This window comes from Pleurodeles waltl, chromosome 9 (assembly GCF_031143425.1).
Source record: "Pleurodeles waltl isolate 20211129_DDA chromosome 9, aPleWal1.hap1.20221129, whole genome shotgun sequence".
In the NCBI taxonomy this organism is placed as follows: domain Eukaryota; kingdom Metazoa; phylum Chordata; class Amphibia; order Caudata; family Salamandridae; genus Pleurodeles; species Pleurodeles waltl.
Window position 1 is genome coordinate 1,189,937,539 of NC_090448.1, and position 24,649 is coordinate 1,189,962,187.

General features: G+C 52.5%; 1 protein-coding gene across 2 annotated transcripts in view; it reads right to left on the bottom strand.

The window, feature by feature from the left end:
• The window catches only part of LOC138260535 (glutamate carboxypeptidase 2-like), a 350,295-nt gene extending 326,617 nt beyond the window's left edge, over positions 1-23,678 (bottom strand). Inside the window, exon 1 of one of the 2 annotated variants that reach the window (XM_069209149.1) lies at positions 23,548-23,678. The gene's annotated coding sequence lies outside the window, so the exon portion shown is untranslated. The remainder of the gene's footprint in view (positions 1-23,547) is intronic. The other variant, XM_069209150.1, reaches the window with a different exon arrangement.
• Positions 23,679-24,649: the final 971 nt, after the last annotated feature.

Consider the following 24,649-nt stretch of genomic DNA (forward strand, 5'->3'; position numbering starts at 1 on the left):
CAAACACAAGTTCCCCAGCTACATAATGGCCAGTCTGTGCCCTGGGTTGTTTGGTATCAAACAACTCAGTATGTTAAATCCAAACTGATACCAGTATTGGATTTAACCTTAAATGTAACCAGGGGCCACCTTAGAGGTGCCCCCTGCAAACGCTAACCCTAAGTAGTATAGTTGCTGGCTGGTTCCATCCAGCTGCCACTCCAGACAGCCAATATACAAACCTGGGGGAGAGCCCTGGCTCTCTCGTTTGTAACACAATGCCCTTCCTGGGTGGAGGAGCTAACACCCCCACCTCAGTAATGTGCAACACCTTGGCAGTGAGCTTCAAAGGGCTACACCCCCTGAAACTCGAGCCTCCAGGCCTGCTTCTAGCAGCAGAGGGCTTCCACCTTTGCAAAACGCCACTTTTGGCGGGAGCAAAGGTGGGAAAACAGACAAAGGGTCGGAGGAGTGGCCTCGCTGAGCATGCACCACCCCTAGGGGCTTGCATGCGAAGTGGACCCTCAGATTCAGATTCCTCCATCTTGGAATGGAGAAAAACAGCCAATGAGGTTTAGGGAAGTGACCCTCCCCACAGGAAGTGGTCACTATAGTGGGTGTAGCCACCCAAGGGTAAGTGCCCCATTGGACACTACCAGGCTCCCCCTAAAACGCCCACTAAATTCAGTATTTAGTGGGCTCCCCTAGACCGAGATTTTAGATTTGAAAAGGACTCAAAGAAGATTCCAAGAAGACAAGAAAATTAGCACCAGAGAAACCTCCAGGATGAGAATAGAAGACCTGCTGCACCAGAAGAGACACCAAGACCCCTGCTTGCTGCACCAGAGTCCCAACAATCGTGACAGCAGAGGAGCTGACCACTGGACTGACCCCAAGAAACCCAGAGGACCTCCAGGCTTCAAGGATCACCCCAGATCTCCCTCCTGAGTGGAGGCACCACTCAAGAAAAGCTAGTAAACTGCAAAAGACCAAGAAACCAGTGAAGGACACTTCACTGAATCACCAATATCTCTGCGACTGGAAATCACAGCCAGACCCAACAACACACAGACAACAGTCTGGAAGTGCCCCCCAACTGCACCAAGTTTGGTGGCGCTGCAACCCCTAGTGGCTGAAATAGAGCAATAACCTGGGCCCTGGTCAGCTGACATGCGACCAGGAGAAAACCAGCTCCCCCAGAGCTAACAAAGGATCAGGAGGAAACCCCAGTTGAGGGACTTCAGGAACACCCCAGACCTCTGACCAGAGTGCCCCCATTGCCCTGCATGAGACCCCCAAAGAGACTTACCTCGAGCTCCAGAGGACTCTGTTGCACACAGCATCCAAGACCTCCAAAACGCCCTGCACCTGGCCACCCTGGGCCTTGCATTAAGGGATCCGCTGTGTGCCCCAGGTCCCTTGTGATCTCGACAGCCAACGGGGAACCCCATATACCGCTTTGAATTTGCAAACTAGCTCCTTTTCCAAGTGGCCTATCGAGGTAGCCCTGTGCCTGTGCCAAGAACTTTGCCAACGCTGCTGCCGCCAGAACCAGAAGCTGCCCAGAGCTCTCCAGCTAGCACAAGGTGCCCACCGACCCCTGCGACCATCCTGCAAAAGAAGAGACTGGTAACTCAACCGTATGATTTTTGATACATTTTTAAAAGTGACTGCCCATTGAATCCAATGGTGCGTAATTATGCACCGAACGACTAACTTTGCTAAAGCTTTAAAAAGTAATAACAAGAAAAGTACTTAACCTATTCTAAAGATTTTGGTCTTAAAAATTATATAAAAGTCTGAAGTATTTTTTATAAATTCTGGTCTTGAGTTATTCATTGAGTGTGTGTGGTGCATGATTGGATTTGTGAGTACAGCAAATACTTACCACATCTCCTGGATTAGCCTAAGTGCTCGACCAGCTACCTTAAAAATTAGAGCATTAGGTGGTCTGATTTTTACCCCTGAAAACGAACATGTGGTTGCCCGGACACCCTGCACAGTGTACTTGGTTTCTGTACACTGCATCAAGGGCCAGCCTCCAACAGTGCCTTGAAAGAGCCAGCGGAGTACGTTTCACGTGTTGGGGCGCATTTATGTGATGATTCTGCTATCAGCCTGAAGCTTAGGCTACCGGCTAACAAAGAAGGAAGCAGGCGGACCCTCGATAGAACGTTGTTACTAGGTGAGAAGGTGGCAGCGGAGTTACGGCAGAAACACTGGAATTCTTTAAGTTTAATAAGGGCTCTGCTTCGTTGGCATTAGTTTGGGACACTTTCAAAGCCTTTTTAAGGGGGAGACTGATAAGAGCAGCCTCATTTAAGAGGAAAACATGTACTGAAGAGATAAGCAGATAGAAAGTCGGATGCAGCAAGTTGGTCAGAGATTGGTGTGACAGAATCTTGAGGAAGGCGCAGTGGTCCAGCTGTGTAAACAGGGTCAAGAGGCTCGGGTGGAATTGGCAGCAGCGACAGGCAGCAGGGTTAGTTTGAGGTGTGAGGTAAATAGGGTGGCACATTTTGAACACGGCAAAAATAGCGGTAAAATCTTGGCCTGGAAAACAAAATCTGAAATAGTTAGGAACAGGGTGGTAGAAATTCGAGGCGGGAACCCCGAGCAGGACAGGAGAAGTAGGGAAGAGGTGGAGGAAAGCTTTTATAATTATTTAATGACTTCTATACAGAGGAAATAGAGGTATCTCCGGTGAGGGCGAAGCAGTGGGTAGGGGGGTTAGAATTACCTGCCCTGAGTGAAGAAGCGATGGAGATGCTTAATGAACCGATCAAGTTGTTAGAAGTAGAGCAAGCTGGGCGGTCCAGGAAGCTTGGTGAGGCCCCAGGGCCAGCTGGACTACCCGTGGAGGTACAACGAGCATTACGAAGCTGCGTTACAATTTTCTGTGGGAATTGTGCAATAATATAATAGAGGCGGATGAGAGGCTCCCCCATCTTGGAACAAAGCTATCATCACAATAATTCTAAAATCAGGTAAAGATCCCAAAAAATGTGAGTCATACCGCCCAATATCCCTTTTAAACTGTGATTATAAAATCTTTGCAAAGATTCTGGCAGATAGGCTAGGGGAGGTTTTGGGAAGGCTAATCCATACAGACCAGAAAGGCTTTTCAAAAGGAAGGTATAAGCATGAATTGACGCACGGGTTGATAGGTTCAATTGATTTTGCCACTACGTGTCAGGCCCCACTGGCGGTTGTAATGGTTGACGCTACAAAGGCGTTTGATAGGGTTAATTGGACCTATTTAAATGAAGTGTACGAGGTTTATAACCTGCGTAGTCAGTTTATAAAGACATTATTAAAGATTTACCATGATCCGTGTACTAGAATTTTGGTTAATGGTTCACTATCCCCTCATTTAAGATAGAAAGGGGAACGAGACTGGGGTGCCCGTTATCTCCACTGTTGTCTGATCTATATGTTGAACCATTGACGAGTAGTATTAGAAGGGGTCAGAGGATCCCCCCATTTATGTGTAGGAAGCTATCTAGGAAAGTTTCTCTATATGCAGATGATTTGATGATGTATACATCTAACTTGAGTCAGGCTAAACGGGCACTGGAAGAATTGATGGTAGGATTTGGGAAAATCTTGGGTTATGCAGTTAATAATGAAAAGACAGAGGTTATGGCATGGAATATGGTTACAAGTACCCCTACAGTTCAAAAACGGGGGTTCAAGTACTTAGGGGTCATCATAACGCATGATATAAGTAAATTGTCAGATACAAACTTCATAGAAGTGATTAGTGAAGTGGATCAGTTAATGAGAAAACAGTCAAACCTTCCCTTAACTATTATAGGGCGGGTGAATTTAGTTAAGATGGCAATTGAGCCTAAATTCACATTTATTGTTACCTCAATACCATTAATGTATAACCAAGACTGCTTTAGGAAACTTCAAGGGGAAATAAGTAGTTTCATCTGGGCTTCTAAGGGAGTTCCTATTTCCTGGAAAAATTTGAAAAGAAAAAAAGAGAAAGGAGGACTGGCGGTTGCGGGTATGCAATATTATGCGAGGGCTTATTTTCTGAAAAATGCGAGGGAGTTTTTTAATCAATCAGGATGTTCGGATTTGGGGCAGATCTTGATAGTAACGATGGAGGAAAAGTGTGGGCGGCAGAAGAGTTTTTTTATAAGTTTGGAGACCCCAAATCTTTTAAGAAAATCTGACTCAAGGTGCTGCAGGATCCAGCAAAGCTCCGGTATACGGTTCGAAAGATTACAAACCTATCTTACTACAGTGAACATGCTCTTGTTTGGGACTCACCTGGCTCACCTGAATGGACAAAAGGTGCTTTGGCAACCCCGTTGAGAGAAGCTGGGTTGCTGGAATGGGGACATTTTTGTTACAATGGAGAAATAAGGTCATATGAAAATTTGAATGGAGATGCAAGGGGTAATCTGTCCAAATTTAAATATCTTCAGATAAAAAGTTGGGCGAACCATCTAAATAAGGAAGTGGGAGGAACGGACAGTCTGGAGGAACTGATGCAGATGGGAACTGTTGCGAAGAAGGAAGTGGCCAGATGGTACTGGTCGATTCTGGACATTGTGGATGGCGAATCTTCTCTCCCAGAAGAGTGATGGAAAAAATGCTTGCCAGAGCCACAGCAAGAGGACTTATGGAAAGTATCTAGTACACTTTTGGACAATACGGTTAAATCCACTGCTTTAAGAAGGAATCATTTGTTTTCTATTCATAGAGTCTTTTGGACACCAGCAAAGCTCTCCAGACTGGATCGGAACATTATGGTCAGGTGCAAAAAATGTGGAGCGGAATCCACAGATGATTTACATATGGTTGTGGAATGCCCAATGCTCAGTAAGTTTTGGAAAGAGGTTGGTGCAGCAATTAAGGAAGTATAGTCCCTCGGAGCCCCAAGGTAAGCATGTCATTAGTCATCTTTGCATGATGCTAACTGCTCTTTCACATGATGCTGGTGGCAAGGAGGGAAATGTGTAAAAAGTGGATCAGTCTCCTCCCTCCCACTTTCTCAGTGTTAAGACTCCATGAGGTATCACTGGAAGCTTGGTGCGAGGGGGGATAGTAAGAGATGTGGGTTTAGGGACCCCCTGAAACAGTGGTTGGATACGGGAATTATATGGGTGGGTAGTAAGGTATGGTCCTATGATTCTGCGTACTTGCCGGACAACCACTGCCCGTATTCCGATGACTTGTTGGTAATGTGCTTATAGTGGAGATCAGATACATTCCAGACGGGAATGTCTCTATAGAGATGAGCTTTGAGTAAAAGATGATAACACTTTTCAGCTGAATAAACTCTGTAACCCCCCCCCCCCCCCCCCCTTCCCAGACACCACCTTTTTCTGAGTGGAATGTCAGAAGATTAATGAGGACCAAATAAAAAAATACACTTCGAATTCACTGCCCAGAAGGGACAGTACAACACAGATGGGCTTTCAACCTTCTGCCTGTACTGCTGTGACCAACACACCACCAGAGACACCTTCAAACTCCAACTTACACCGGGAGTGCCAACACAGCACCAGAGACACCTTCAACCTGCAACTTACACCCGCACTGCCAACACAGCACCAGAGACACCTTCAACCTGCAACTTACACCGGCAGTGCCAACACAGCACCAGAGACAACCTCAACCTACAACTTACACCAGCAGTGCCAACACAGCACCAGACACCTTCAACCTGCAACTTACACCCGCAGTGCCAACACACCAACAGAGACACCTTCAACCTGCAACTTACACCGGCAGTGCCAACACACCACCAGAGACACCTTCAACCTGCAACTTACACCCGCAGTGCCAACACAGCACTAGACACCTTCAACCTGCAACTTACACCCGCACTGCCAACACAGCACCAGAGACACCTTCAACCTGCAACTTACACCCGCACTGCCAACACAGCACCAGAGACACCTTCAACCTGCAACTTACACCCGCAGTGCCAACACAGCACCAGAGACAACCTCAACCTACAACTTACACCAGCAGTGCCAACACAGCACCAGACACCTTCAACCTGCAACTTACACCCGCACTGCCAACACAGCACCAGAGACACCATCAACCTGCAACTTACACCGCACTGCCAACACACCACCAGAGACACCGTCAACCTGCAACTTACACCAGCAGTGCCAACACACCACCAGAGACACCTTCAAACTCCAACTTATACCCGCACTGCCAACACAGCACCAGAGACACCTTCAACCTGCAACTTACACCCACACTGCCAACACAGCACCAGAGACACCTTCAACCTGCAACTTACACCCGCAGTGCCAACACAGCACCAGAGACACCTTCAACCTGCAACTTACACCCGCACTGCCAACACAGCACCAGAGACACCTTCAAACTCCAACTTACACCCGCACTGCCAACACACCACCAGAGACACCTTCAAACTCCAACTTACACCCGCACTGCCAACACAGCACCAGAGACACCTTCAACCTGCAACTTACACCCACACTGCCAACACAGCACCAGAGACACCTTCAACCTGCAACTTACACCAGCAGTGCCAACACAGCACCAGAGACAACCTCAACCTACAACTTACACCAGCAGTGCCAACACAGCACCAGACACCTTCAACCTGCAACTTCCACTAGCAGTGCCAACACCGCACCAGAGACACCTTCAACCTGCAACTTACACCGGCAGTGCCAACACAGCACCAGAGACACCTTCAACCTGCAACCTACACCTGCACTGCCAACACACCACCAGAGACACCGTCAACCTGCAATTTACACCGGCAGTGCCAACACACCACCAGAGACACCTTCAACCTGCAACTTACACCCGCAGTGCCAACACACCAACAGAGACACCTTCAACCTGCAACTTACACCGGCAGTGCCAACACCCCACCAGAGACACCTTCAAACTCCAACTTACACCCGCACTGCCAACACAGCACCAGAGACACCTTCAACCTGCAACTTACACCCGCACTGCCAACACAGCACCAGAGACACCTTTAACCTGCAACTTACACCCGCAGTGCCAACACACCACCAGAGACACCGTCAACTTGCAACTTACACCGGCAGTGCCAACACAGCACCAGAGACACCTTCAACCTGCAACTTACACCCGCAGTGCCAACACAGCACCAGAGACACCTTCAACCTGCAACTTACACCCGCAGTGCCAACGCAGCACCAGAGACACCGTCAACCTGCAACTTACACCAGCAGTGCCAACACAGCACCAGAGACACCTTCAACCTGCAACTTACACCCGCAGTGCCAACACACCACCAGAGACACCTTCAACCTGCAACTTACACCAGCACAGCACCAGAGACACCTTCAACCTGCAACTTACACCCGCAGTGCCAACACAGCACCAGAGACGCCTTCAACCTGCAACTTACACCCGCACTGCCAACACAGCACCAGAGACACCTTCAACCTGCAACTTACACCCGCACTGCCAACACAGCACCAGAGACACCTTCAACCTGCAACTTACACCGGCAGTGACAACACAGCACCAGAGACACCTTCAACCTGCAACTTACACCCGCAGTGCCAACACAGCACCAGAGACACCGTCAACCTGCAACTTACACCAGCAGTGCCAACACAGCACCAGAGACACCTTCAACCTGCAACTTACACCCGCAGTGCCAACACACCACAAGAGACACCTTCAACCTGCAACTTACACCAGCACAGCACCAGAGACGCCTTCAACCTGCAACTTACACCCGCACTGCCAACACAGCACCAGAGACACCTTCAACCTGCAACTTACACCCGCACTGCCAACACAGCACCAGAGACACCTTCAACCTGCAACTTACACCAGCAGTGCCAACACAGCACCAGAGACACCTTCAACCTGCAACTTACACCGCACTGCCAACACAGCACCACAGACACCTTCAACCAGCAACTTACACCCACAGTGCCAACACAGCACCAGAGACACCTTCAACCTGCAACTTACACCAGCAGTGCCAACACAGCACCAGAGACACTTTCAACTTGCAACTTACACCAGCAGTGCCAACACAGCTCCAGAGACACCTTCAACCTGCAACTTACACCAGCAGTGCCAACACAGCACCAGAGACACCTTCAACTTGCAACTTACACCGGCAGTGCCAACACAGCACCAGAGACACCTTCAACCTGCAACTTACACCCGCAGTGCCAACACAGCACCAGAAACACCTTCAACCTGCAACTTACACCAGCAGCGCCATCACAGCTCCAGAGACACCTTCAACGTGCAACTTACACCAGCAGTGCCAACACAGCACCAGAGACACCTTCAACTTGCAACTTACACCGGCAGTGCCAACACAGCACCAGATACACCTTCAACCTGCAACTTACACCCGCAGTGCCAACACAGCACCAGACACCTTCAACTTGCAACTTACACCTGCACTGCCAACACAGCACCAGAGACACCTTCAACTAGCAACTTACACCGGCAGTGCCAACACAGCACCAGAGACACCTTCAACCTGCAACTTACACCCGCAGTGCCAACACAGCACCAGACACCTTCAACTTGCAACTTACACCCGCAGTGCCAACACACCACCAGAGACACCTTCAACCTGCAACTTACACCCGCAGTGCCAACACAGCACCAGAGACACCGTCAACCTGCAACTTACACCAGCAGTGCCAACACAGCACCAGAGACACCTTCAACCTGCAACTTACACCCGCAGTGCCAACACAGCACCAGACACCTTCAACCTCCAACTTTCACCGGCAGTGCCAACACAGCACCAGAGACGCCTTCAACCTCCAACTTACACCAGCAGTGCCAACACAGCACCAGACACCTTCAACTTGCAACTTACACCGGCAGTGCCAACACACCACCAGAGACACCTTCAACCTGCAACTTACACTGGCAGTGCCAACACAGCATCGGCAGTGCCAACACAGCACCAGAGACACCTTCAACTTGCAACTTACACCCGCAGTGCCAACACAGCACCAGAGACACCTTCAACCTGCAACTTACCCCAGCAGTGCCAACACAGCACCAGACACCTTCAACTTGCAACTTACACCCGCAGTGCCAACACAGCACCAGAGACACCTTCAACCTGCAATTTACCCCAGCAGTGCCAACACAGCACCAGAGACACCTTCAACCTGCAACTTACACCCGCAGTGCCAACACAGCACCAGAGACACCCTCAACCTACAACTTACACCTGCAATGCCAACACAGCACCAGAGACACCGTCAACCTCCAACTTACACCCGCACAGAACCAGAGACACCTTCAGCCTGCAACTTACACCAGCAGTGCCAACACACCACCAGAGACACCTTCAAACTCCAACTTATACCCGCACTGCCAACACAGCACCAGAGACACCTTCAACCTGCAACTTACACCCACACTGCCAACACAGCACCAGAGACACCTTCAACCTGCAACTTACACCCGCAGTGCCAACACAGCACCAGAGACACCTTCAACCTGCAACTTACACCCGCACTGCCAACACAGCACCAGAGACACCTTCAAACTCCAACTTACACCGCACTGCCAACACACCACCAGAGACACCTTCAAACTCCAACTTACACCGGCAGTGCCAACACAGCACCAGAGACACCTTCAACCTGCAACCTACACCTGCACTGCCAACACACCACCAGAGACACCGTCAACCTGCAATTTACACCGGCAGTGCCAACACACCACCAGAGACACCTTCAACCTGCAACTTACACCCGCAGTGCCAACACACCAACAGAGACACCTTCAACCTGCAACTTACACCGGCAGTGCCAACACACCACCAGAGACACCTTCAAACTCCAACTTACACCCGCACTGCCAACACAGCACCAGAGACACCTTCAACCTGCAACTTACACCCGCACTGCCAACACAGCACCAGAGACACCTTCAACCTGCAACTTACACCCGCAGTGCCAACACACCACCAGAGACACCGTCAACTTGCAACTTACACCGGCAGTGCCAACACAGCACCAGAGACACCTTCAACCTGCAACTTACACCCGCAGTGCCAACACAGCACCAGAGACACCTTCAACCTGCAACTTACACCCGCAGTGCCAACGCAGCACCAGAGACACCGTCAACCTGCAACTTACACCAGCAGTGCCAACACAGCACCAGAGACACCTTCAACCTGCAACTTACACCCGCAGTGCCAACACACCACCAGAGACACCTTCAACCTGCAACTTACACCAGCACAGCACCAGAGACACCTTCAACCTCCAACTTACACCCGCAGTGCCAACACAGCACCAGAGACGCCTTCAACCTGCAACTTACACCCGCACTGCCAACACAGCACCAGAGACACCTTCAACCTGCAACTTACACCCGCACTGCCAACACAGCACCAGAGACACCTTCAACCTGCAACTTACACCGGCAGTGACAACACAGCACCAGAGACACCTTCAACCTGCAACTTACACCTGCAGTGCCAACACAGCACCAGAGACACCGTCAACCTGCAACTTACACCAGCAGTGCCAACACAGCACCAGAGACACCTTCAACCTGCAACTTACACCCGCAGTGCCAACACACCACAAGAGACACCTTCAACCTGCAACTTACACCAGCACAGCACTAGAGACGCCTTCAACCTGCAACTTACACCCGCACTGCCAACACAGCACCAGAGACACCTTCAACCTGCAACTTACACCCGCACTGCCAACACAGCACCAGAGATACCTTCAACCTGCAACTTACACCAGCAGTGCCAACACAGCACCAGAGACACCTTCAACCTGCAACTTACACCGCACTGCCAACACAGCACCAGAGACACCTTCAACCAGCAACTTACACCCACAGTGCCAACACAGCACCAGAGACACCTTCAACCTGCAACTTACACCAGCAGTGCCAACACAGCACCAGAGACACTTTCAACTTGCAACTTACACCAGCAGTGCCAACACAGCTCCAGAGACACCTTCAACCTGCAACTTACACCAGCAGTGCCAACACAGCACCAGAGACACCTTCAACTTGCAACTTACACCGGCAGTGCCAACACAGCACCAGAGACACCTTCAACCTGAAACTTACACCCGCAGTGCCAACACAGCACCAGAAACACCTTCAACCTGCAACTTACAACAGCAGCGCCATCACAGCTCCAGAGACACCTTCAACGTGCAACTTACACCAGCAGTGCCAACACAGCACCAGAGACACCTTCAACTTGCAACTTACACCGGCAGTGCCAACACAGCACCAGACACCTTCAACTTGCAACTTACACCTGCACTGCCAACACAGCACCAGAGACACCTTCAACTTGCAACTTACACCGGCAGTGCCAACACAGCACCAGAGACACCTTCAACCTGCAACTTACACCCGCAGTGCCAACACAGCACCAGACACCTTCAACTTGCAACTTACACCGGCAGTGCCAACACACCACCAGAGACACCTTCAACCTGCAACTTACACCCGCAGTGCCAACACAGCACCAGAGACACTGTCAACCTGCAACTTACACCAGCAGTGCCAACACAGCACCAGAGACACCTTCAACCTGCAACTTACACCCGCAGTGCCAACACAGCACCAGACACCTTCAACCTCCAACTTTCACCGGCAGTGCCAACACAGCACCAGAGACGCCTTCAACCTCCAACTTACACCAGCAGTGCCAACACAACACCAGACACCTTCAACTTGCAACTTACACCAGCAGTGCCAACACAGCACCAGAGACACCTTCAACTTGCAACTTACACCCGCAGTGCCAACACAGCACCAGAGACACCTTCAACCTGCAACTTACCCCAGCAGTGCCAACACAGCACCAGACACCTTCAACTTGCAACTTACACCCGCAGTGCCAACACAGCACCAGAGACACCTTCAACCTGCAACTTACACCGGCAGTGCCAACACAGCACCGGCAGTGCCAACACAGCACCAGAGACACCTTCAACTTGCAACTTACACCCGCAGTGCCAACACAGCACCAGAGACACCTTCAACCTGCAACTTACCCCAGCAGTGCCAACACAGCACCAGACACCTTGAACTTGCAACTTACACCTGCAGTGCCAACACAGCACCAGAGACACCTTCAACTTGCAACTTACACCCGCAGTGCCAACACAGCACCAGAGACACCTTCAACCTGCAACTTACCCCAGCAGTGCCAACACAGCACCAGACACCTTCAACTTGCAACTTACACCCGCAGTGCCAACACAGCACCAGAGACACCTTCAACCTGCAACTTACCCCAGCAGTGCCAACACAGCACCAGAGACACCTTCAACCTGCAACTTACACCCGCAGTGCCAACACAGCACCAGAGACACCCTCAACCTACAACTTACACCTGCAATGCCAACACAGCACCAGAGACACCGTCAACCTCCAACTTACACCCGCACAGAACCAGAGACACCTTCAGCCTGCAACTTACACCGGGAGTGCCAACACAGCACCAGAGACACCTTCAACCTGCAACTTACACCGGCACAGCAGCAGAGACACCTTCAACCTCCAACTTACACCGGCAGTGCCAACACAGCACCAGAGACACCGTCAACCTCCAACTTACACCAGCAGTGACAACACAGCACCAGAGACACCCTCAACCTGCAACTTACACCCGCAGTGCCAACACAGCACCAGACACCTTCAACTTGCAACTTACACCGGCAGTGCCAACACACCACCAGAGACACCTTCAACCTGCAACTTACACCCGCAGTGCCAACACAGCACCAGAGACACCGTCAACCTGCAACTTACACCAGCAGTGCCAACACAGCACCAGAGACACCTTCAACCTGCAACTTACACCCGCAGTGCCAACACAGCACCAGACACCTTCAACCTCCAACTTTCACCAGCAGTGCCAACACAGCACCAGAGACACCTTCAACCTCCAACTTACACCAGCAGTGCCAACACAGCACCAGACACCTTCAACTTGCAACTTACACCGGCAGTGCCAACACACCACCAGAGACACCTTCAACCTGCAACTTACACCGGCAGTGCCAACACAGCACCGGCAGTGCCAACACAGCACCAGAGACACCTTCAACTTGCAACTTACACCCGCAGTGCCAACACAGCACCAGAGACACCTTCAACCTGCAACTTACCCCAGCAGTGCCAACACAGCACCAGACACCTTCAACTTGCAACTTACACCCGCAGTGCCAACACAGCACCAGAGACACCTTCAACCTGCAACTTACAACGGCAGTGCCAACACAGCACCGGCAGTGCCAACACAGCACCAGAGACACCTTCAACTTGCAACTTACACCCGCAGTGCCAACACAGCACCAGAGACACCTTCAACCTGCAACTTACCCCAGCAGTGCCAACACAGCACCAGACACCTTGAACTTGCAACTTACACCCGCAGTGCCAACACAGCACCAGAGACACCTTCAACCTGCAACTTACCCCAGCAGTGCCAACACAGCACCAGAGACACCTTCAACCTGCAACTTACACCCGCAGTGCCAACACAGCACCAGAGACACCCTCAACCTACAACTTACACCTGCAATGCCAACACAGCACCAGAGACACCGTCAACCTCCAACTTACACCCGCACAGAACCAGAGACACTTTCAGCCTGCAACTTACACCGGCAGTGCCAACACAGCACCAGAGACACCTTCAACCTGCAACTTACACCGGCACAGCACCAGAGACACCTTCAACCTCCAACTTACACCGGCAGTGCCAACACAGCACCAGAGACACCGTCAACCTCCAACTTACACCAGCAGTGACAACACAGCACCAGAGACACCCTCAACCTGCAACTTACACCCGCAGTGCCAACACAGCACCAGAGACACCGTCAACCTCCAACTTACACCAGCAGTGACAACACAGCACCAGAGACACCCTCAACCTGCAACTTACACCCGCAGTGCCAACACACCACCAGAGACACCCTCAACCTGCAACTTACACCAGCAGTGCCAACACAGCACCAGAGACACCTTCAACCTGCAACTTACACCAGCAGTGCCAACACAGCACCAGAGACACCGTCAACCTCCAACTTACACTGGCAGTGCCAACACAGCACCAGAGACAACTTCAACCTGCAACTTACACCCGCAGTGCCAACACAGCACCAGAGACACCTTCAACCTACAACTTACACCAGCAGTGCCAACACAGCACCAGAGACACCTTCAACCTGCAACTTACACCGGCAGTGCCAACACAGCACCAGAGACAACCTCAACCTACAACTTACACCAGCAGTGCCAACACAGCACCAGACACCTTCAACCTGCAACTTACACCCGCAGTGCCAACACACCAACAGAGACACCTTCAACCTGCAACTTACACCGGCAGTGCCAACACACCACCAGAGACACCTTCAACCTGCAACTTACACCCGCAGTGCCAACACAGCACTAGACACCTTCAACCTGCAACTTACACCCGCACTGCCAACACAGCACCAGAGACACCTTCAACCTGCAACTTACACCCGCACTGCCAACACAGCACCAGAGACACCTTCAACCTGCAACTTACACCCGCAGTGCCAACACAGCACCAGAGACAACCTCAACCTACAACTTACACCAGCAGTGCCAACACAGCACCAGACACCTTCAACCTGCAACTTACACCCGCACTGCCAACACAGCACCAGAGACACCATCAACCTGCAACTTACACCCGCACTGCCAACACACCACCAGAGACACCGTCAACCTGCAACTTACACCAGCAGTGCCAACACACCACCAGAGACACCTTCAAACTCCAACTTATACCCGCACTGCCAACACAGCACCAGAGACACCTTCAACCTGCAACTTACACCCACACTGCCAACACAGCACCAGAGACACCTTCAACCTGCAACTTACACCCGCAGTGCCAACACAGCACCAGAGACACCTTCAACCTGCAACTTACACCCGCACTGCCAACACAGCACCAGAGACACCTTCAAACTCCAACTTACACCCGCACTGCCAACACACCACCAGAGACACCTTCAAACTCCAACTTACACCCGCACTGCCAACACAGCACCAGAGACACCTTCAACCTGCAACTTACACCCACACTGCCAACACAGCACCAGAGACACCTTCAACCTGCAACTTACACCAGCAGTGCCAACACAGCACCAGAGACAACCTCAACCTACAACTTACACCAGCAGTGCCAACACAGCACCAGACACCTTCAACCTGCAACTTCCACTAGCAGTGCCAACACCGCACCAGAGACACCTTCAACCTGCAACTTACACCGGCAGTGCCAACACAGCACCAGAGACACCTTCAACCTGCAACCTACACCTGCACTGCCAACACACCACCAGAGACACCGTCAACCTGCAATTTACACCGGCAGTGCCAACACACCACCAGAGACACCTTCAACCTGCAACTTACACCCGCAGTGCCAACACACCAACAGAGACACCTTCAACCTGCAACTTACACCGGCAGTGCCAACACCCCACCAGAGACACCTTCAAACTCCAACTTACACCCGCACTGCCAACACAGCACCAGAGACACCTTCAACCTGCAACTTACACCCGCACTGCCAACACAGCACCAGAGACACCTTTAACCTGCAACTTACACCCGCAGTGCCAACACACCACCAGAGACACCGTCAACTTGCAACTTACACCGGCAGTGCCAACACAGCACCAGAGACACCTTCAACCTGTAACTTACACCCGCAGTGCCAACACAGCACCAGAGACACCTTCAACCTGCAACTTACACCCGCAGTGCCAACGCAGCACCAGAGACACCGTCAACCTGCAACTTACACCAGCAGTGCCAACACAGCACCAGAGACACCTTCAACCTGCAACTTACACCCGCAGTGCCAACACACCACCAGAGACACCTTCAACCTGCAACTTACACCAGCACAGCACCAGAGACACCTTCAACCTGCAACTTACACCCGCAGTGCCAACACAGCACCAGAGACGCCTTCAACCTGCAACTTACACCCGCACTGCCAACACAGCACCAGAGACACCTTCAACCTGCAACTTACACCCGCACTGCCAACACAGCACCAGAGACACCTTCAACCTGCAACTTACACCGGCAGTGACAACACAGCACCAGAGACACCTTCAACCTGCAACTTACACCCGCAGTGCCAACACAGCACCAGAGACACCGTCAACCTGCAACTTACACCAGCAGTGCCAACACAGCACCAGAGACACCTTCAACCTGCAACTTACACCCGCAGTGCCAACACACCACAAGAGACACCTTCAACCTGCAACTTACACCAGCACAGCACCAGAGACGCCTTCAACCTGCAACTTACACCCGCACTGCCAACACAGCACCAGAGACACCTTCAACCTGCAACTTACACCCGCACTGCCAACACAGCACCAGAGACACCTTCAACCTGCAACTTACACCAGCAGTGCCAACACAGCACCAGAGACACCTTCAACCTGCAACTTACACCGCACTGCCAACACAGCACCACAGACACCTTCAACCAGCAACTTACACCCACAGTGCCAACACAGCACCAGAGACACCTTCAACCTGCAACTTACACCAGCAGTGCCAACACAGCACCAGAGACACTTTCAACTTGCAACTTACACCAGCAGTGCCAACACAGCTCCAGAGACACCTTCAACCTGCAACTTACACCAGCAGTGCCAACACAGCACGAGAGACACCTTCAACTTGCAACTTACACCGGCAGTGCCAACACAGCACCAGAGACACCTTCAACCTGCAACTTACACCCGCAGTGCCAACACAGCACCAGAAACACCTTCAACCTGCAACTTACACCAGCAGCGCCATCACAGCTCCAGAGACACCTTCAACGTGCAACTTACACCAGCAGTGCCAACACAGCACCAGAGACACCTTCAACTTGCAACTTACACCGGCAGTGCCAACACAGCACCAGATACACCTTCAACCTGCAACTTACACCCGCAGTGCCAACACAGCACCAGACACCTTCAACTTGCAACTTACACCTGCACTGCCAACACAGCACCAGAGACACCTTCAACTAGCAACTTACACCGGCAGTGCCAACACAGCACCAGAGACACCTTCAACCTGCAACTTACACCCGCAGTGCCAACACAGCACCAGACACCTTCAACTTGCAACTTACACCCGCAGTGCCAACACACCACCAGAGACACCTTCAACCTGCAACTTACACCCGCAGTGCCAACACAGCACCAGAGACACCGTCAACCTGCAACTTACACCAGCAGTGCCAACACAGCACCAGAGACACCTTCAACCTGCAACTTACACCCGCAGTGCCAACACAGCACCAGACACCTTCAACCTCCAACTTTCACCGGCAGTGCCAACACAGCACCAGAGACGCCTTCAACCTCCAACTTACACCAGCAGTGCCAACACAGCACCAGACACCTTCAACTTGCAACTTACACCGGCAGTGCCAACACACCACCAGAGACACCTTCAACCTGCAACTTACACTGGCAGTGCCAACACAGCATCGGCAGTGCCAACACAGCACCAGAGACACCTTCAACTTGCAACTTACACCCGCAGTGCCAACACAGCACCAGAGACACCTTCAACCTGCAACTTACCCCAGCAGTGCCAACACAGCACCAGACACCTTCAACTTGCAACTTACACCCGCAGTGCCAACACAGCACCAGAGACACCTTCAACCTGCAATTTACCCCAGCAGTGCCAACACAGCACCAGAGACACCTTCAACCTGCAACTTACACCCGCAGTGCCAACACAGCACCAGAGACACCCTCAACCTACAACTTACACCTGCAATGCCAACACAGCACCAGAGACACCGTCAACCTCCAACTTACACCCGCACAGAACCAGAGACACCTTCAGCCTGCAACTTACACCAGCAGTGCCAACACACCACCAGAGACACCTTCAAACTCCAACTTATACCCGCACTGCCAACACAGCACCAGAGACACCTTCAACCTGCAACTTACACCCACACTGCCAACACAGCACCAGAGACACCTTCAACCTGCAACTTACACCCGCAGTGCCAACACAGCACCAGAGACACCTTCAACCTGCAACTTACACCCGCACTGCCAACACAGCACCAGAGACACCTTCAAACTCCAACTTACACCCGCACTGCCAACACACCACCAGAGACACCTTCAAACTCCAACTTACACCGGCAGTGCCAACACAGCACCAGAGACACCTTCAACCTGCAACCTACACCTGCACTGCCAACACACCACCAGAGACACCGTCAACCTGCAATTTACACCGGCAGTGCCAACACACCACCAGAGACACCTTCAACCTGCAACTTACACCGGCAGTGCCAACACACCAACAGAGACACCTTCAACCTGCAACTTACACCGGCAGTGCCAACACACCACCAGAGACACCTTCAAACTCCAACTTACACCCGCACTGCCAACACAGCACCAGAGACACCTTCAACCTGCAACTTACACCCGCACTGCCAACACAGCACCAGAGACACCTTCAACCTGCAACTTACACCCGCAGTGCCAACACACCACCAGAGACACCGTCAACTTGCAACTTACACCGGCAGTGCCAACACAGCACCAGAGACACCTTCAACCTGCAACTTACACCCGCAGTGCCAACACAGCACCAGAGACACCTTCAACCTGCAACTTACACCCGCAGTGCCAACGCAGCACCAGAGACACCGTCAACCTGCAACTTACACCAGCAGTGCCAACACAGCACCAGAGACACCTTCAACCTGCAACTTACACCCGCAGTGCCAACACACCACCAGAGACACCTTCAACCTGCAACTTACACCAGCACAGCACCAGAGACACCTTCAACCTCCAACTTACACCCGCAGTGCCAACACAGCACCAGAGACGCCTTCAACCTGCAACTTACACCCGCACTGCCAACACAGCACCAGAGACACCTTCAACCTGCAACTTACACCCGCACTGCCAACACAGCACCAGAGACACCTTCAACCTGCAACTTACACCGGCAGTGACAACACAGCACCAGAGACACCTTCAACCTGCAACTTACACCTGCAGTGCCAACACAGCACCAGAGACACCGTCAACCTGCAACTTACACCAGCAGTGCCAACACAGCACCAGAGACACCTTCAACCTGCAACTTACACCCGCAGTGCCAACACACCACAAGAGACACCTTCAACCAGCAACTTACACCAGCACAGCACTAGAGACGCCTTCAACCTGCAACTTACACCCGCACTGCCAACACAGCACCAGAGACACCTTCAACCTGCAACTTACACCCGCACTGCCAACACAGCACCAGAGATACCTTCAACCTGCAACTTACACCAGCAGTGCCAACACAGCACCAGAGACACCTTCAACCTGCAACTTACACCGCACTGCCAACACAGCACCAGAGACACCTTCAACCAGCAACTTACACCCACAGTGCCAACACAGCACCAGAGACACCTTCAACCTGCAACTTACACCAGCAGTGCCAACACAGCACCAGAGACACTTTCAACTTGCAACTTACACCAGCAGTGCCAACACAGCTCCAGAGACACCTTCAACCTGCAACTTACACCAGCAGTGCCAACACAGCACCAGAGACACCTTCAACTTGCAACTTACACCGGCAGTGCCAACACAGCACCAGAGACACCTTCAACCTGAAACTTACACCCGCAGTGCCAACACAGCACCAGAAACACCTTCAACCTGCAACTTACACCAGCAGCGCCATCACAGCTCCAGAGACACCTTCAACGTGCAACTTACACCAGCAGTGCCAACACAGCACCAGAGACACCTTCAACTTGCAACTTACACCGGCAGTGCCAACACAGCACCAGACACCTTCAACTTGCAACTTACACCTGCACTGCCAACACAGCACCAGAGACACCTTCAACTTGCAACTTACACCGGCAGTGCCAACACAGCACCAGAGACACCTTCAACCTGCAACTTACACCCGCAGTGCCAACACAGCACCAGACACCTTCAACTTGCAACTTACACCGGCAGTGCCAACACACCACCAGAGACACCTTCAACCTGCAACTTACACCCGCAGTGCCAACACAGCACCAGAGACACCGTCAACCTGCAACTTACACCAGCAGTGCCAACACAGCACCAGAGACACCTTCAACCTGCAACTTACACCCGCAGTGCCAACACAGCACCAGACACCTTCAACCTCCAACTTTCACCGGCAGTGCCAACACAGCACCAGAGACGCCTTCAACCTCCAACTTACACCAGCAGTGCCAACACAACACCAGACACCTTCAACTTGCAACTTACACCAGCAGTGCCAACACAGCACCAGAGACACCTTCAACTTGCAACTTACACCCGCAGTGCCAACACAGCACCAGAGACACCTTCAACCTGCAACTTACCCCAGCAGTGCCAACACAGCACCAGACACCTTCAACTTGCAACTTACACCCGCAGTGCCAACACAGCACCAGAGACACCTTCAACCTGCAACTTACACCGGCAGTGCCAACACAGCACCGGCAGTGCCAACACAGCACCAGAGACACCTTCAACTTGCAACTTACACCCGCAGTGCCAACACAGCACCAGAGACACCTTCAACCTGCAACTTACCCCAGCAGTGCCAACACAGCACCAGACACCTTGAACTTGCAACTTACACCCGCAGTGCCAACACAGCACCAGAGACACCTTCAACTTGCAACTTACACCCGCAGTGCCAACACAGCACCAGAGACACCTTCAACCTGCAACTTACCCCAGCAGTGCCAACACAGCACCAGACACCTTCAACTTGCAACTTACACCCGCAGTGCCAACACAGCACCAGAGACACCTTCAACCTGCAACTTACCCCAGCAGTGCCAACACAGCACCAGAGACACCTTCAACCTGCAACTTACACCCGCAGTGCCAACACAGCACCAGAGACACCCTCAACCTACAACTTACACCTGCAATGCCAACACAGCACCAGAGACACCGTCAACCTCCAACTTACACCCGCACAGAACCAGAGACACCTTCAGCCTGCAACTTACACCGGGAGTGCCAACACAGCACCAGAGACACCTTCAACCTGCAACTTACACCGGCACAGCAGCAGAGACACCTTCAACCTCCAACTTACACCGGCAGTGCCAACACAGCACCAGAGACACCGTCAACCTCCAACTTACACCAGCAGTGACAACACAGCACCAGAGACACCCTCAACCTGCAACTTACACCCGCAGTGCCAACACAGCACCAGACACCTTCAACTTGCAACTTACACCGGCAGTGCCAACACACCACCAGAGACACCTTCAACCTGCAACTTACACCCGCAGTGCCAACACAGCACCAGAGACACCGTCAACCTGCAACTTACACCAGCAGTGCCAACACAGCACCAGAGACACCTTCAACCTGCAACTTACACCCGCAGTGCCAACACAGCACCAGACACCTTCAACCTCCAACTTTCACCAGCAGTGCCAACACAGCACCAGAGACACCTTCAACCTCCAACTTACACCAGCAGTGCCAACACAGCACCAGACACCTTCAACTTGCAACTTACACCGGCAGTGCCAACACACCACCAGAGACACCTTCAACCTGCAACTTACACCGGCAGTGCCAACACAGCACCGGCAGTGCCAACACAGCACCAGAGACACCTTCAACTTGCAACTTACACCCGCAGTGCCAACACAGCACCAGAGACACCTTCAACCTGCAACTTACCCCAGCAGTGCCAACACAGCACCAGACACCTTCAACTTGCAACTTACACCCGCAGTGCCAACACAGCACCAGAGACACCTTCAACCTGCAACTTACAACGGCAGTGCCAACACAGCACCGGCAGTGCCAACACAGCACCAGAGACACCTTCAACTTGCAACTTACACCCGCAGTGCCAACACAGCACCAGAGACACCTTCAACCTGCAACTTACCCCAGCCGTGCCAACACAGCACCAGACACCTTGAACTTGCAACTTACACCCGCAGTGCCAACACAGCACCAGAGACACCTTCAACCTGCAACTTACCCCAGCAGTGCCAACACAGCACCAGAGACACCTTCAACCTGCAACTTACACCCGCAGTGCCAACACAGCACCAGAGACACCCTCAACCTACAACTTACACCTGCAATGCCAACACAGCACCAGAGACACCGTCAACCTCCAACTTACACCCGCACAGAACCAGAGACACTTTCAGCCTGCAACTTACACCGGCAGTGCCAACACAGCACCAGAGACACCTTCAACCTGCAACTTACACTGGCACAGCACCAGAGACACCTTCAACCTCCAACTTACACCGGCAGTGCCAACACAGCACCAGAGACACCGTCAACCTCCAACTTACACCAGCAGTGACAACACAGCACCAGAGACACCCTCAACCTGCAACTTACACCCGCAGTGACAACACAGCACCAGAGACACCGTCAACCTCCAACTTACACCAGCAGTGACAACACAGCACCAGAGACACCCTCAACCTGCAACTTACACCCGCAGTGCCAACACACCACCAGAGACACCCTCAACCTGCAACTTACACCAGCAGTGCCAACACAGCACCAGAGACACCTTCAACCTGCAACTTACACCAGCAGTGCCAACACAGCACCAGAGACACCGTCAACCTCCAACTTACACTGGCAGTGCCAACACAGCACCAGAGACAACTTCAACCTGCAACTTACACCCGCAGTGCCAACACAGCACCAGAGACACCTTCAACCTACAACTTACACCAGCAGTGCCAACACAGCACCAGAGACACCTTCAACCTGCAACTTACACCCGCAGTGCCAACACAGCACCAGAGACACCTTCAACCTGCAACTTACACCCGCAGTGCCAACACAGCACCAGAGACACCTTCAACCTACAACTTACACCAGCACAGCACCAGAGACACCTTCAACCTGCAACTTACACCAGCAGTGCCAACACAGCACCAGAGACACCTTCAGCCTGCAACTTACACCGGCAGTGCCAACACAGCACCAGACACCTTCAACCTGCAACTTACACCCGCACAGCACCAGAGACACCTTCAGCCTGCAACTTCAAACAAGGAGGTGACATGCATGTGCCAAAGTGTGTCAACACAACACTACAGCGATCTTACAAATTCCCGTGTCACCAGTCTGCGCTAAAACCACGCAAAACCCTTAACCTACTGCCCACCCCAGGGTGTGCCAACACCTGCAGAATCCTTAACACTTCTACCCACAGTGAGCTCAGCCAACATGGCACCAGCAAAATCTTCAAACTACTGCCCACAGCGAGCTGTGCCAACATAGCTCCAAAGAAATCTTCAAACTACTGCCCACAGCAACATGGCACCGAGGAGATCTTCAAACTGCTGCCCACAGCAGGCAGCGCTAACACAGCATCATATGAGCCATCCAAACCTCTGCCGTTACCAGGCTGTGCCAGCCCAACCCCAAGGACGCGCCAACCCTGTGCCCACAGCAGCAGAGAGGGACCTCCAATCTCTGCACTCACCAGGGTGTGCCCTCATCCGCTGCTCACGGGCGACGTAACCCCGACAGCTGTCCCAGATCAGTCCGTGCCAGCACCCCGAGGAGCTGTGCCCCCCGCACCCTCCTGCCTTCACCGTGCCAGCCTCTGTGCCCGCGAGTGAATCATTCGCCACCCACTTCTAGAGCCCCCCCCTCCTGCTGGATCCACCGCCCCACCCCTCCCCCGACCCCCCAGACGAGAAAGTTTCCCAACATTCAAAGGTCAAGAGACGGTTCCCAGGCGCAGCGCCCAAAATAAACCGTGCTGGCCTCAGTGCGCAGTGCCAGGGGCGGGGGGGGGGGGGGGGGGGGGGGGAGGGGGGGGACATCTGTCAGCTCTCTGGGTCTCAAGATACCAGCCAAGGAAGAGACACCATCCTCTGGAGGGGAGGCGGGGTCTAGCGCTTTGAAGGCTGGACATGAAGTGGGACGCTCCACTGCCCGCCATTCAAAGCAGCCGGAGAGGAAAATATTTATTACTGCAGGGGTTGTGCCCACAATCTCTGCTAACGACACCCCCCACTCCTCAATGTGCCGACCCACCAGCAGCCCCCACCCCTGGAAAGGCCGGGCAGAGACCTCATGGCCCCCACCTCATGCTTACTTTGGGTTAAGGCCTCTTTTTGCATGGTTAGCCCCCACTTCTTAGCCTGATTATGATGGAGCCTTGAGGTTGTGAGTGCCCAGGGCCCCCACTAACCGGGCTCTCTGGCCAGATCACGTGTGTGCTCGTGCAAACCTAAAGTGAAAACTCAACATAGCACACTGCCTGTGTGCCCAGTCCACCACACACTGCGTGCACTATAGGAAACTCACCCCTCTTGCAGGCCTTCCCGCCCTAAGGCAGGGTGCACCATACTCTATGTGAGGGCATAATTGCATGAGCAATATGCCCCCGCCGTGTCCTTGCCAAACCTGGATCATAGTGAGTGACCAGAGCAGCCATTTTAATACATGTGCTGGACACTGGTCACCGCCCAGCTACATGAGGGCTACTCTGAACCCTGAGTTGTTTGATATCAAACACCTCAGAATGATAAATCCAAACTGGTTCCAGTGGTGGTTTACTATCAAATGTACCCAGG